This window comes from Puma concolor, chromosome E4 (assembly GCF_028749965.1).
Source record: "Puma concolor isolate L17-30 chromosome E4, mPumCon1.1.hap2, whole genome shotgun sequence".
Lineage (NCBI taxonomy): Eukaryota > Metazoa > Chordata > Mammalia > Carnivora > Felidae > Puma > Puma concolor.
The window spans coordinates 25,645,857-25,662,207 of NC_141683.1; the positions used below are offsets into that span (position 1 = coordinate 25,645,857).

The 16,351-nt window shown below is 46.8% G+C and overlaps 1 long non-coding RNA gene across 1 annotated transcript; it reads right to left on the reverse strand.

Annotated features, from left to right (window-relative positions):
* Positions 1–3,206: 3,206 nt before the first annotated feature.
* LOC147572507 (uncharacterized) lies at positions 3,207–13,574 on the reverse strand. The gene is made up of 2 exons (XR_015245839.1): positions 13,494–13,574; positions 3,207–3,396 (listed from the first exon to the last, which is right to left on the reverse strand). It is a non-coding gene; the product is annotated as an uncharacterized LOC147572507 (long non-coding RNA).
* Between the last annotated feature and the right edge of the window lie 2,777 nt (positions 13,575–16,351).

Genomic DNA, 16,351 nt, shown 5'->3' on the forward strand with positions numbered 1-16,351 from the left:
CATATTCCTTGGGTAAATACCCAGTAGTGTGATTACTGGATCACATGGTAATTCTATTTTTAATTTTTTGAAGAACCTCCATACTTAGATATTATCTATTTCCTGCAGTGGTAGATAAGTCTTTCACACACTTATGCATTCCCAGCTTCTCTCTGCCATCCGCCATAGTGTTAGGTTTTATGACCCTGAAATATTGTCGACCCCAGGACATGGAACATGCACTGGTTACGTTTCTTTAGTTTTTTCCATCCCAAGTTTCTACATTTCTTTCTTTTTTGTCATTCTGTTTGCTTTGATCCTCAGCTCTCTTTTTTTTTCATCTCCAAATCTTGATGCATATATAAACTCTTTGTCACTCAAAAAATAATTGCAGAATATATATAAGCTGAAAGTAATGCTTCTTTTTTTTTAATTTTTATTTAATTTTGAGAGAGAGAGATAGAAAGAGACAGAGCACGAGCAGGGGAAGGGCAGAGAGAGAGACAGAATCCGAAGCAGGCTCCAGGCTCTGAGCTGTCAGCACAGAGCCCGGTGCAGGGCTCAAACCCACAAACTGTGAGATCATGACCTGAGCCAAAGTCGGACACTTGACCGACACTTGACCGATCAGGCGCCCCTGAAAGTAATGCTTCTAAAGAATAAATTAATATGCCTCACATAGCCTTTGTTGCCAAAAACGTTCACCTTGTCCTAAGCCACATGCAAGGGAAGGAGGGTGGGGTGACCTGGCACCTTTCTTCCCAGGGATCTGGGCAGAGTCTCCTGTCGAGGAAACGCTCCAATGCGTTTACGAAACAGGCGTGGAGTGCTTACTGATAGCCAGGGAAGCTTCAGTGGATTCACTGATTCCTTAAAGCATTTCTTTCAATGCCGTGTGTTGTCTACTGTGTAACAGGCACTGGTAATATAGAGATGAAGAAAAGATGGCCCTTGTGCCCAAGTATTTCTTCCGTCTCTTTCCCTTGCCTCGGGTGGGATCTCTCCTTCCCATCATGTAGGCCAGCACCATCAGTAAATGTTTCCTGAGTACCTCACTGAAACCCATCTTCTCATCTCACCCCTATCCTCCCTCGGGCCCCAAGCAAAGTCTTTCATGCTGCATCCTCTGGCCCAAAGCCCTTCCTCACAGAGCCATCCTGAGGGAAGCAGTGTGCTGGGGACCAGGTCGGCACGGGGAACAGCAGCCGGGGCACCTGATCTCAGCTCTTGCTCTGTAAGCTCGAGGTGGTCCTCCCCCCTCTGAGCCTCTGTTTCCCCGACTATAAAACTGTGAAGCAAGCCCCACCCTTCCCTCCTTCCCGTGCATGTGGCTTAGGACGAGGTGAAAGTTTTGGGCCATGGGAGGCTACGTGAGGCATATTAATTTATTCTTTAGAAGCATTACTTTCAACTTATATATATTCTGCAATTATTTTTGAGTGGCAAAGAGTTTATGTACACATCAAAAGCTGGCCCCCTTCTGTTGCCCTGAGGGCGTCCGCACCTACTTACCCAGAGCAGGCTTTTCCACAGATGGTCCATGTCGCTGCCCTCCCACCTCAAGTCTCTGGTTACCTGCCAGAACCATTTCGTGCAGCCCTCCATCTGGGCAATAGATTACAAACACCTACACAAAGCAAAGGGCCACTGCAGATGGCCATGCACCTGGGATTCCCGAGTCCCCAGGCCACAGGGCCTGGCGTTGGACCTCCCTGCTTGGCTGGCAGCCGTGGAAGCTCCAGATCATCTAGCAGGGAGCTGTAAAGCTGGCCGCTCATTAGAACAGCCTCCGGCCCGAGTCCACACTGAGAAGAGGCCGAGGTGTTAAACCGATGTACGTAACCTAATATCTGGTGAATTAGCCCACGCAGGGCACACAGAAGATGCAAGCCCAGCCATCTTGACTCTGTGTGATGGGCGGTCACGGTCCTCACCTCTCCACGTAGCTGCAGCCCCACACAGTGTCCCTCACACAGCCCTTCCAGAGCCTGGCTGCCCATGGGGGAGATGTTCTTGTGACTTCTCAGTGCCTGAATCTCTCACCCTCACGTGTCTCTGGTGAATACACTGAGCCAGATTCTTCTAATCTCCATTTCGCACAACAGCCATAAAAATATTTTATTTTAGGGGCATCTGGGTGGCTCAGTCAGTTGAGCGTCCGACTGCGGCTCAGGTCATGATCTCTCGGTTCATGGGTTCGAGCCGCTTGGAACCTGCTTCAGAATCTGTGTCTCCCTCTCTCTCTGCCCTTCCCCTGCTCATGCTCTGTTTCTCTCTGTCTCTCAACACATGAATAAAAATGTTAAAAAATATTTTATTTTATTTTATTTTATTCTTAAAGTTTATTTCTTTTGAGAGAGAGAAAGAGAGTGTGCGAGCACATGAGTGTAGGAGGGGCAGAAAGAGAGGGAGAGAGAGAATCCCAAGCAGGCTCTGAGCTGTCAGCTCGATCCCACGATCCATGAGATCATGACCTGAGCCGAAATCAAGAGTTGGGCACTTAACCAACTGAGTTAACCCAGGCACCCCTAAAATATTTTATTAATTTATTTTTAATTTATTTTAGGTTTATTTCTTTATTTTGAGAGAGAGAGAGAGACAGCACATGAGCAAGAAGGGGAGGGGCAGAGAGAGAGGGAGAGAGAGAATTCCAAGCTGTCAGAGCAGAGCCCAATGTGGAGTTCAAACTCACGAACCTTGAGATCATGACCTGAGCCGAAATCAAGGGTCAGATGCTTAACTGACTGACCCACCCAGGCACCTCTAAAATATTAAAAAATTCTATAAAAACATAAACAGTAATGTTACTTTCTTGTTGGCTTGCTGTTGCACTTAGAATACGCCCCTAGTTTGTCCCCATGGTCTGGGAGGCCCTGCTCAGCATGGCCCTGCCGCCCGGCTCTGGCCCTGTGTCTCCATGATCGCTCCAGTTCTGACAGTTGTCAGAATATGCGAAGCCCTTTTCCAACCTGGGGCCTTCACGCAAGCTTTTTCTCTTCCCCGGGGTGCTTCTTTCCTACACTTGGCACAGACAGTTCCTAGTATTTCAAGTTTCACCTGTCTTTGAGACGTCCTCAGCAGGTAGCTGCTCCCGCATGCCCTCATTCTCTCTTCTACCTGCTCTCTACTCTTTCTCTCCAGGGCTTCCTCTTGTCACAACTTTGTATTGTGTAGTATTTTCTGTTTACTTGTTTATACGTGTTTTCCTTAAACAACAAGCTCCTTGCGGAAGGGATCGTGTCTATTTTAGCCATCCAGCCTTTGGCACAGTACATGACACACAGTAGTTGCTCAACAAATACATGTTAACTGTCAAATGAACAAGTGTCAGGAAATGAATTCAGGTCGGAGTACTTCAGGGGTAGCAGAGCTTTTTCCAGAGCAGTGGTCTCAAACATCGTTGTGCGTTAGAATCACCTGGGGAGGCGTAAAAATCCCCATAGCAGTTACATCAGAGCAATACGAGTAGTACCTGATGCCGAATGTCACATGATCACAAGTGAGCCAATGGCTCTTAAAATTCACTTTGATATACAAGTGCTTTGGATTACAAGCATGTTTCCAAAATGAATTATGCTTGCAAACCAAGGTTTTACTCTGTGTGTGTATTGTGTGTGTGTGTTTCGGGTCTTACTCAGACCTACCGAATAGGAAGTTCTGGCAATGGGACCCAGAAACTCGCTTTAATGGGCCCTCCACTTGTTTCCGATTTAGGCAAATGTTTGACAGCCACTGATTTAAGGAGTTGTGCTGTCCCTCCTCTTCCCATCTGGTCTCCTTTTGTTGGTACCAACAGCAGGAAAGGGGGTGCTCTTTAGTAGGGTGGCCACCACTCCAGTTTGTGGGGCAGTGTCCTGCTCTTTTTTTTTTTTTTTTAGTTTATTTATCTTGAGAAAGAGAGAGAGACAGAGAGAGGCAGAGAGAAGGAGAGAGAGAATCCCAAGCAGGCCCTGCACTGTCAGCACAGAGCCTGAGCTGGGGCTCAAACTCACAAACCTCAAGAGCATGACCCAAACCGAAATCGAGAGCCAGAGGCTCAGCAGGATCCCAGGTGCCCCGCCGCAGGGTCCTGGTCTTACTGGAAGTCCCATAGCCCAGGAAATCCCACAGCCCCAGCAGGTCTGAGGTCGTCCCCCCCACCTTCAACTCAAATACCATATTCACTAGACAAGTCAGATACACTGTGATGAGTGCATTAGCAGGCTTTAAAATGTTAATTTGATCCAGTATCCATGTGATGGCTCCCCTACGTCCTGGGGGATAGATGTGCCAACGTCAGGTACGCCTGGTCACCATGGCTCCCACTTCAGATGTCCCCAGAAAGCAAACACCACGGGGCCTCGCTCAGAGCCACCCCACTGAGTGCTGTCTGGGGATAATGTGGCCTTGTTTTCCAAAGGAGGGCACAAAGGCAGTTAAGAAACAATTCTTAGAGACCCACTACCGCCTTCCTGGACACACAAAGGCTTTGGAAGAAAGCGAAAACAGATCTCGCCGTCCAGTTCTCGGACAGGGAACAAAATGATGACGTCATTCGCAGGTTGCAAAGGTCTCATCTGAGAGCAGCGGGAACTTACATCTTTTTTTTTTTCTCTTCAAAATGTATTTACTTTCAAATTTTCCAGTTAGCTGAGTATGCTACAGGAAAGCCTAGAAATTTGGCTTCAGGTTAAAGTCACAAGCCTGGATCATCATCTATTCCAGGCCTCCCCACAGACCAACGTTTACAAATGGGTTTAAAATCTAAATGCCCAAGGAAGTCGGAGAAAGAATCTCAAGGTTCCTTTTAACTCAAAATTTGGCTTCAAGAGTGAGTTTAAGCTTTCTAGTGGTCACGGCCAGCCTCAGTTAAAGGTAGTTTATGACCAAGGGGGAAAACGGTGAGCTAATTCGCTGCCACCCCTCCCCCACCCCTCCACCCCAACGCCCAAACCACAGTCCCTTAGCGGGACCGCTTAAAACATGGGCAGGTTCCCTCTGACTCCAGAGTCTGAGCTCTAAGACCACTGTCATATAGTGCCCTCCTCGCCAGTCGAAATGCCTCAGTCCCCTCCTTATCCTTGAAAGTTGATTGCTGCCTGGGTTATTTTTCTGGTAATGAAGTTCCTGGAATCAGGGTCCTGCTCCATTCCTCCTGCTCCTTCAGGGCACTGTCTTGTCTCTGACTCCACCTCCTGAAATTAGTTCCCTGCCCCAGGCCATCACCTCCCCTTCCCTGGGGGGCTGTCTGCCAAATCACTGTCTGTGGCAGCCAGACCTCACCCCTCTGATGCCTCCCTTCTCAGATAAAATTTTCCCCTGGCCCTTACTAGTGGCTTCTTATGAGGTGCCACCCCCTTCTCCTGACAGCCATTATTACCTACTACTACCGTCCTCCTTGTTTTGGAAATGCTGAGTGACCACTGTCCTGAGTGTCCCTACTTTCCCTCGGGTGGGTGAGCCCAACCTCCAAACCTACAGCTTCTGATTAGACATTTCTTTCTCACAAAGGCCTAGAACTCTTTCTTCTTCTTCTTCGTCTTCGTCTTCGTCTCCGTCTCCTCCTCCTCCTCCTCCTCTTCCTTCTTCTCCTTCTCCTCCTCCTTCTCCTTCCCCTCTTTCTTCTTCTTCTTCTTCTTCTTCTTCTTCTTCTTCTTCTTCCACTTCATTGAGATACAACTGACCTCCAAAAAGCTGTACCTATTTAACATATTCAGCTGAATAAGTTTGGAGAGAAATACACACCCATGAAATGCATCAGCACCCTCTATGCCATAAACATACCCACCCTCTCCAAAAGTTTCCTCCCACCCTCTTTATTCTTATTATATTTTTGTGATAAGAACACTTAACTAAGAGCTATCCTCTTGGCCGATGTTGAAGTATACAAGACAGTATTGATAACTATAATCTCTATGCTATAGGGTAGATATCTAGGACTTTCTCATCTTGCAGAGCTGATACTTGGTACCCTCAACTACTACGTCTCACTTCCCCTCTGCTCAGAGTACTTTTTCTTTATATTCTCAGCAAGGAGAGTCGGGGACTGCTATGTATTTGCATGGAGCTGTAATTTTGCAAATGTTAGATGCACGTCCATTATCTTTTAGGTAAAAGGTGCTGGGCATGTGTATCCTCTATGCACCCTCCATCCATGTCTCCCTGGGCAGGGTATGTGATCCAGACACTTCCCCCAAACACTCAGGTGTTTGTCTCAGGGGAAACTTGGTAAACTAATAATTATAGTTACTGTGCTAAATTTTATCTATAGAGGTCTTCACCAAGTAGCATGGACTTAGAGAGAAGACAGGAACTAAATCTGCTTGAGTAAGTACAGGAAGGCATCATGGAGGAGGTGACTTTGGTGTTTTGAAGGGTGGGCAGGAGTTCTCAGTGTTTTGAGGCTTCCCTGTGTTATGATGTTATCAATTTATAGCTTTTCATGTTTACTGAAAATTCTATGCAACCCAGCCTTTCAAACTTTAATAAGTTCTATGAACAAATTCTAGGTGGTGAGGGGCTGACAAAAGAATGTGACCATATCGGTCACCACCTTTTAGGAACTTACCATTTTGATAGTAAGGAGCATGCCTACATATGTAACAGTTAAGTAACTTTTCGAGATGAGTTCAGGAATTGGCATAGGAAACACGGCTATCTCCTTCACTGCTCTACCTCTGGTTCTGATACTGCCCTTGGCACTCAGTAGGTCCTCGGTAGAAGCTGGTTGACTATAGGAATGCTTAGAGTGAGGGGGAGATTGGATATGGACACTGAAAGCAGGGCCATGTTTGAATAGGCAGAGGGGAGAGTGTATATTGTCCCACATGGCTTCGTTTTTCTCACGGGCACATTGTGTCCCCAACTAAATCGCAAACATCCCAGGGGAGGGACTATAGTTTATGCATCTGTTATATCCAAAGGAAACTAGGTATTTAGTAGATAGTCACACATATTAGCTGGATTCCAAGGCGAGCTAGAATTTCATCAGCCTTTAACTAAAAAATTACGAAAATACTAGTGGGGGGAAAGGATGAGTCCTTTCGAATGTTCCCAAGTTTTTCTCTACCCAAACTATATGTTTATTTATGTGTAATCCACATATTAGGGGATAAACATGTGTTCACTGATATACGTGTGTATATACACGGTGGACATTGTCACCATCCGTGTGGAACTTACTATTCTGTGGTTGAACAGAACAGACAAGATAGATAAATATCATCATTTGAAATATAACTTCAAGAACTCAAAAGCAAATTTTGGCAGGTTAATCTGGGCCCACGTCCTGGAGGAGGAGAAAGATCTGGAGCTGTTATTGGAAGCTATGATCATCAAGGTGCCCTGAAAAGGTCAGAATTTCCTAGAATTTCTCACTGCTCTCCCTGTTTGGACTTGTGTCCTTCAGGCTAGTGGAACATTAGCTGCATTTGCTTGCTGGACCAGATTGCTCTGTGTTACATCTGTAATGGAATATGTCTTGCTTTGCTACGGATAGGTCTGTGTGACTGACACTCTGCGCGAATCTTGTTTTGGTAATGCCAAACTGTAACGATTAAAATTCTGGAAGACCATTCCTCTGAGGTCAAGTTCTTTGGAGTATACCTAGAAAATGTCAGAAGCATAAACTGAGCAGGAGAGGTTTAAAAATTCACTGGCCTCAGAATGTGCCGATCTGCCCTATGAATAAGCAAGAACACAGTGGGCTTCACAGAGCAGGATCTAGGTACCTAGGTAAGAGTTAGATATGTCAGTTAGATGCATTAGTATGGAGGGGAGAAACTACCAGTGGACACAATGTATTCTAGGTCCTAGAATGGTCTGTTTTGTGAGTCCAGGCTCATGTCCAGTGGGAATAAAATTTCTCCTTCTACAACTCTTCTACTCTGCCGGATCTCCCTGCCCCTACCCTGGGTTCCCACTAGCCCACCACTGGGGTATCCATTGTAATCCCTTTGATTTAAGGCAATCATAGCATGGGGCATTCCCTTTGAAAATACGAGAGAAGTAATGCTTCATGGAAATGATGTTCAATTTTTTTTTCCTTAACAGAAAACCCCTTTTGTTCCTAATAATAAAACCTACTATGGCCGAAACAGAGGAGGGGGCCTGGGCCTTCCCCCTCGGCCTCACGTTGCTGGGCTGGTCTCTGAGACATTTGTGCAGAATCCTGAGGCTGGTAGGAAACACTGTTTCAAAAGCTTTGCTGTCGGGGTGCCTGAGTGGCTCAGTCCGTTAGGCGGCTGACTTCGGCTGAGGTCGTGATCTCGAGGTCAGTGAGTTCCAGCCCTGCGTCGGGCTCTGTGCTGACAGCTCAGAGCCTGGAGCCTGCTTCGGATTCTGTGTCTCCCTCTCTCTGACCCTCCCCCGGGGTTCATGCTCTGTCTCTCTCTGTCTCAAAAATAAATAAACGTTAAAAAAAATTTAAAAAGCTTTGCTGTCAACAAACCGACCATACATAATCATTTGTGGGACAACTGGGGAAATTGGAATATGGACAGGGCCAGACGATACAAAAAACTTACTGCTCATTTTTTTAGGTATGATATTATGGTATTATGGCCATGTGAGAAAATCTCCTTATTTTTTTTTTTTAAAGATTCCTATTCCATGACGTCTGGGATTTACATAAAAAGAAGTAAATATGAAAACAAGAAATAATGTTACGCCTGGGTGGTTTTATCATAATATTCTTTCTGAAAAATGCAAAAGCGATGCTTCAGGCTGTGGCAGTCATGGGCATCACTAGGAAGGAGCAGATTACCTGCACAGTTTTCCTGGGGACCTCAGGTGCCAGCTGCAGAGCAGGGCACAGAGACAGTGGTGGGGGAGGGGGGGTCTCCTGCATCCTTTCCAGCCACTCACCACCTAGGGGTCCTGGCAGGACACCAGACTGCACCCTGAAACTCTCCTTAGATAAAGGATGAACAACATTTGTTAACATCAGGTGCTGAGCTGGCCCCACTCACATCCTCCTTGGCTGTTGGGCCCCTCCTCCTATCTCCTCTGAGTCGGCAGGAACCTCTCTGTGCCCTGCTCTAACCTGCTCTGACCTGGCGCCTGCCGCCTCAGAGGAAAACTGAGCTGATTAATGCGCACCTTTTCTCCCTCTCCCAGGTATCCAGGGATCCGAAGAGAGTGGCTCTCGCTACCAAGGAAGCTGACAGAGCCCTGCTGGAGCAATACTGCCCTTTCCCTTCGGACACCCGCCTTCGACTGCCCACTGGCGGGAGCGAGCACTGTTCTCGCTCCCCCTTGCTCTGTCCTCTGCCATCATCAGCCTAGGAAGCTGAGTTGTAGAATCTGAGAGAGAAGGGACTTCTGAAACCGAGAAGTACAGCACCCCCAAGCAGAGCAAGAATCCCCTCAGATGTCGCTGATGGGTGGGGGCCACCTGGCTTTTGCTAAAATGTTTCCATTTGAAATCTTTCCCACGAACATGTACAGAATACTCCTCCGTGTCAGGCACAGCACGAGGCACTCATCAGGGTCAGACACCAGTAATACCTCCCAGGGACAGGGAGAGCTCAGGAACAAACAACCCAGAGACTTCCCGCAGCCCAGGACATTTAGACGCCCTGGCCTCTGGCTGCACACCCTGCGTCTGCACACTGTGGACGGGCCCATCTCCCTGCGGCAGCGAAGCGGTGCCCGGCCGGCAGGTGACTGTTGATGAGGGTGTCGTTCCTCAATATTCTGTTTCTTAGCTTTGCAAGGTCAGGAGCTCAGGTCCGGGGGATACAGACCCAGGCCAATCACACCCCACAAGAAGCCTGTATGCCAGAAGGGCAATTTACAAATGGGCAATGAATGGGCGTGGCTATCCGGTGACCTGGACATTTACATCTGCCTTCCGAGACACCCATTTCCCGGAATGGAATTAATAACCAGGAGGTTGCTTGGTGAGCGTGGAATCTGCCCAAAAGAAGGGGGATGGCTGTGAAGGAGGGTTTACTCAGGCTGCGAAGAGAGAGAGGAAGGGCTCCACTCGGACCTTTTTACACCCAAGAGTGGACTCTTACCGACACGCTTCTTTCTAAACACCTATTTGTTTGTTAGCCACGTAACGCATCTCGAAAGATTACAACTCTGTTCATCTCAACTGTGCTTTCCTAAGGTTGTCTTGAGATTCTGGGGGAGGGTAGGTGACTTAATGGCCATCTGGTTAGCACCCTGACCCAAGGCTCTCTAATGTGCCAGTTGTAACATTCTTTTTTTTTTAATTTAAAAAATTAATTGAAGTATAGTTGACATATATTAGTTTCAGGGTGTACAACATAGTATAGACAATTATATACATTATGAAGTGCTGACCACGGTAAGCGTAGTCACCATCTGTCACCATACAAAGTTATTGCAATATTATTACTATATTCCCTGTGCTGTACTTTTCATCCCCTTGAAGTTCTGGTGTTCCTATACCAATATATGGAGGGAGCAGTGAGGAATGCAGCCTGGTTCTATTAATAGATGTCAGAACAGGGGTTCCCGACTCTTTTTTTTTTTAAGTTTGAGAGAGAGGGAGAGAGAGCAAACAGGGGAGGGGCAGAAAGAGTGAGAAAGAGAGAGAGAGAATCCTAAGCAGGCTAGGTGCATGCTGTCAGCACCATGCAGGGCTCAAACTCACGAACTGTGAGATCCCGACCTGAGCCGAAACCAAGAGAGTTGGACACTTAACCGACTGAGCCACTCAGGCACCAGGGTTCCCAACTTGGATGCAACAAGGGCCAGGTACGTATAAAGGAGGAAAGCAGGCTGGATAAAAGAACAATTTCAATGGGAACTTCGGTATAAATATGCTTCCTGATGTCCTTTACTAAGAAAAAATAGCACAGGTGTGAGAATAAATGGCAACTGATACTCATTGTGGGGGATGGGGGAACACAATTGTGAGTCCTGGGGACTCTGGCAAACCGAAGAGGCCATCTCCCTTCTCAAAATGACCACTGCTCAGCTCCAGCTGACAGTGGCCACATGGAAATGAGGTCCTGCAATGATCAGATCTGATTTTTCTTTTTCAAGAGAAGTCGGTAATCTGGATTTTTGGGTGAAATCACCTGATTAATATTGACAGCCGGTTCAAAAGTCTTCGCAAATGCTCCACTAAACAAAACATGCCAAGGCCAGGTTTAGTCAGTCAATTAGTTTAAAGCTTCTGCTGCATATTTTTAAAGGATCCCATGATTGAATATTTTTAAAAAATGCTAGTTTAACAAAATAAAATAGGCAGAAAAAAACAGGTGGATTTTTGCTGTTTTTTTTTTTTTTTAACCATAGAGCTTAACAAGGCCGTTTAGACACTGATAAGATAGACAAACACGGATAGAGAGAGAAGTGTGTTTGATCTCCAACTCAGGCTCAGCGGCTTCACACAGACAAAGCCCTAAGATCAGGGTCTAAAGGTGGCCAGGTGTATCCATTTCCGGTAGCTCATTTGGCTTCATTTTAGTCTGTGGCTTTTTTCTGGTCATTCCCCTAAGCCAAATGGTACCTTTTTCTGAGGTCTCAGAGCCCAGGCACCCATGCTGACAGCAATGGAATTCAAGATCAGAGACAGTCGTCCCCACTCTAGAGGGATGTTCATATTTCTTACCTAGCTCACTTTTCCAGATTCTATAACAGTTCAGCTATTTTTAAAAAAATGTTTATGTTTGATAGAGAGCATGTGCAAGCAGGGGAAGGGCAGAGAGAGGGAGACAGAGGATTCAGAGCGGGTCTGCCGACAGCGGAGAGCCCAACGTGGGGCTCGAACTCATGAACCACAAGATTGTGACCTGAGCCAAAGTCAGACGCTTAACCGACTGAGCCACCCAGGCGCCCCTAGAATAGTTTAGCTCTATCCAGAAGCTGTAGTTCCTCTTCCCTGGTCAGTCTTACCTCCTATAATGACTTCCTTCACTCTTGCTTTATCCCATATCTGTCATCCCGTGTGAAATCTGCCTCAGAACTCACCACCACCAACTCCTCCAGAAGTACCTCCTCCTGACTTCCTTCCACCCACCTACCTCCCTAGCTGGTTCAGATAATCTCATAGAAAGACTAGGCCCATATTTAGGGCCCAGCAAAGCAGAAACCAAAAAGATAAGAAAAGAGCAGCTCTGATGAATTTTTCCAGAAGGTTGCAACCAGAGAATCCAGAAGGAAGCTTTTCAAATGTCAGCATCCATGTGAGCCTTCAGGGTTGTTTCATTTTGACTCGAACTCAGAAAAGGCTGACCATCATCTTTGTAGGGCTTGGGGTCTCTGCCAGCATAATCGAGTCAGGTTTTTTTGTTTTTATTTGTTTGTCATCTGTAGGTTTCTAGCGTCCAGAAGGAATTGGAGACTGCCTGCCATAAAAAACCACATCTATGACCGGGGTTGACATGTGGCTTCTGTCTCTCTTTTGCAGCAGCCCAGCCCTTATCTCATGCTAGGCTTACTGCCAACACCTTTGAATAGACCTCCTGCACCCAGCATCCCCCACAAGGCCATCATGTGCCTGGCTGCCCGAACAATCTTTCTAAAACACACAGTGATTATATATTACCTTCCTGCTTTTTTGTCATCTCCATCTACCTACATTGAAAGCTGCCTAAACACATTAATTATACTTCTTTACAGTTCCTATGTCGTGGCGATTCTCAGACTTCAGTGGGAAACTCATTTAAAATGGGGCTGCCTGGTTCTCATCTCCAAAGACTCTCATCCGGTAGGACCAGGGTGAAGTTGGGAATCCGCCTTTTATTTCCGGGCAAGTACTTGCAGAATGTTGTGTTGCCAGAGGTCTATAGACTACAAACTGAGAAGCATTATTTAAAATAAAAATTTTTAAATGTTTGTTCATTTTTGAAAGACAGAGAGACAGAGCGTGAGTGGGGCAGGGGCAGAGAGAGAGGGAGACACAGAATCTGAAGCAGGCTCCAGGCCCTGAGCTGTCAGCATAGAGCCTGACGCGGGGCTCGAACCCACGAACCACGAGATCATGACCTGAGACGAACTCGGACGCTTAACCCACAAAGCCACCCAGGCACCCTGAGAAGCATTATTTTTTAAATCTGGTATAGACCTAATAAATGGATAAAAGTTGAGTTGTTCTGGAATTAATGAACCTGTACTTTACCTTCCCTGAAAAGATTTTATTTCCCCATTTCCTTCACCCCAGCATCTGGTAGAGTGTTGATTAGTTTCATGCTTAAGTGATTTTTAAAAATACTCTGAGAAGAAAAGAGGAGGGAGGGGCTTCTCAGTGGCTTTCACTGCACACCTGGAGGCGGGGAGGTGGTTAGCAAGGTGATACTTTGGAGACAAATGGCATTGTCAGTGATATCTGGCCATCCGTCCCTCCCATATGTGACTGCCCACACCATCATTTACCCCTCTGCTCCACAATGCCAAAAGTAGCTATTAATTAACAGAAATATATTTTAGGCCCTAATTTCCCACCTGAAAGTTCACTTCTTAAAAATAAAAAAGAGAGCCATAGCTAGGAGGAGTAGCAGAGAACAGCAGTAGCATTAAAAAATAATATGGTGTGCATTTCATTGAGCACTTACTATGTACTGAGCTCTGGTAGGCACCATGCACACATAATCTCTCATCTTCAAAATAACCTGCAAGTAGGTATTAAGTGTCCCCATTCCATAGATAGGAAGGAAAACTGCCTGCCTACCTTCCATGACATCACAAAGACTCACGCAAGGGCAGCTGGGAAAAAACAAAACAAAACAGGGCATGAAAACATAACCACATATTCCAGAGTTAATCTTCAGCCATATTTGTAATGAAGCTCCAGAAGGAGAAAGAGGTAAAGAGGGAAGAAAAACTCAGTCTAAAATCTCTTCCGAAAGAGGTAGGAAATGACCTGCTCACAGGCTGACTTTTCCTTGCATAGGTATTAATACCCCCAAACAGGCCTTGAAGTGCTTGGGGACTCTGTAATCTATTTAGTTCATTACAGCCAAAGATGAGTCCTTAAAGGTAATTGACACTTCCTCGGGCACTGATTCCATTTAATAGATCAATGTTACATATCTCAAAAATAAAAACAACTCTCTGGCTCAGAGCACCCATCAACAAAATCGCTGTAATCCCAGGCTTGAAATCTCTGCTCATCTTGGAATGTCCTCCTCACCTCTACTTCTGAACTATAGTCCTTTTGGCCACCTGGTGAGGTTCCCTCTCTGGGGTCCCCCATGCTCACCAAGTGGCTCCTAGACCCTGGTTGGTATCTCCCCCCACCGTCCTCCACTCACTCCTTCTACCCTCCACTCCTCACCCCCACCCTGTGTTCTCCTCTCACAGGATTGGCGTGCTCGGTCACATGACAAGAATGTCTCCTGCGGCCAAATGGACATGCTCACTTCTCTGTATTGCTTCCATAGTCACCCCACCAGGTGCTAGGATGGGTTATAAGGTGTCCCGCCAGAGGGGCCTCTGCTCTGTGTTCTCTAGCACACCTGCTGGCAGGTATTTTTCATTTAACTTGCTCTTCTAGTTCATAAATATTCCTGTCCTGAGGATCCCAGCCCAGCTGGCTTCTGGGCCCACCATGCTATCTATGCTACTTTGAGAGGCTCTCACACACACACTGGGTGTCACCCTTTCCTCCTTGGATGAGTTCCCTTCCCATGGGGGACAATGTCTGGAAGGTTGGGAGAAGGCCATCAATCCCCAGCATCTCAGGGTCTGAGCCTTATAAACAGCCATCAGCCCCAATGGGTCTAGTCGTTAATGCTCCATGAAGGCCCTAAGCAAATACAGCCTCCAGCCTACCATTCCATACTCAGTCCATTTGGCCCAAATTCATAATGAGCATACAAATGAATCCCTTGCTACATATATTTATTGACTCACACTGCTGGCACACGGTCTATGTTCTCTGAACCCTAAATTAGGATGCACAATCCAAGATAAGTCTTGCAAGAAGCAGACCATTTGAAATTGAGTATGTCTCCGAAAGCCTGGGACATGTGGTCATAAGTTATTTAAGACAAAAAAGACATCTATCAGCAGCTCTCTGCACCAAGTGATACATTTACTACTTTGGTGAGGAGGCATGGAAAATCGAGCGTGACCAAATTCCCAGCAAGATCAGTTAACCGGCACTGTGAGGCTGGGAAGGAGAGCCTTCCTTGCAGTTCAGGGCTGTGGAGGAGGGGAGCCTTGAAAGCTGGTAGGATCTGGATAAGGCAACAGGGGGAAAACAGCGTTTTCAGTTGAGGAGAACATCAAAGCAAATGTGTGGGGACAAAGGCAGCAATGTGGACAGGAGATGCCACAGGAGACCAGCCTGAGCAAAGCAGAAGGTTCATGAGCAGTGGTGTGAGAGGCCGGGCTTAAGACATTTAGCGTGATTTAATAAGCAGGAAACCACATGGCTGCGTGCACAGGGAAAGGTTGTGATGGGAACAGTGTTTCAGGATAAATGATCAGGCAGCAGAAAAAGTGGGATCATTTGAGTGGCATTCAGAGGCCAGGAGATCAGCTAGGGGCTAATGTCCTTGTTTGGGTAGGAGCTGAGCCACCCGCTGCTCCGGATGTGGAGAAGATTGCCCAAACCCTGACCCCACACACCGTGTGACGTCCGTATGCCCTTGCTCAGTCCTGGGTGCCCTGGCTCCCATGTCAAACTCTGCTAAATGTTCATTCTGCGCCTTACACTTTTTCCTTCAGCTCTGCCTCATCAGTGACCAAAAGGAAATCTGTTAAATCCAGGCGTGAATTTAGGTCCAACCCTAGGAAGCGGATCTGGCTGTGGGAGGCATCTTAGAGAGTGGCACGGCCTCTCAGGATAAATTCTGTCACCTCACGTTCCCACAACCCCCTGCAGCCTGGCGCTGCAATAGGACATGCTGATGCCCTCTGTGGGGCAGTTGCTGAGACCAGCTGCTGGTCAGGACTCAGGCTCAGGAACTGTCCCCACAAATTTAATCTGGCCCATGACTTTGAATTTCCTGGCCCCTTTAGCTCTGAATTTTTTTGGAAGCAGCACTCCCTCTTGGGTTAGGTACTGTTTTTCAGATGGTCTGTTTTAAACATAAGTTATCTCCTGAGAAGGATAATATTTGGCTTTAACAGCTTACCATGGATCAGGATAGGGTGGAATGACTCCACCAAAGAATCACAGAAGAGGCATAGCAGGTACCTTAGCGCTCAACCAATCCGACCACCTCAGCTTATATGAGAGGAAATTGAGGCCAGAGTGAAGAGGTGACCTCATCACGGGCACATCCAACTACCGACAGTAACAAGAGAAGAGTCGGGTTTCCCAGCTTTAGACCCGACGATCTTTCCCATTCTTCCATCCATCTTTCCAGCAAGTGTTTCTTGAGCACCCACTGTGTGCCAAGAACCATGGTAAGAGCTGGAGATACCGTCATAGAGGATGAATAATAGACCCCTTGGTCATTTC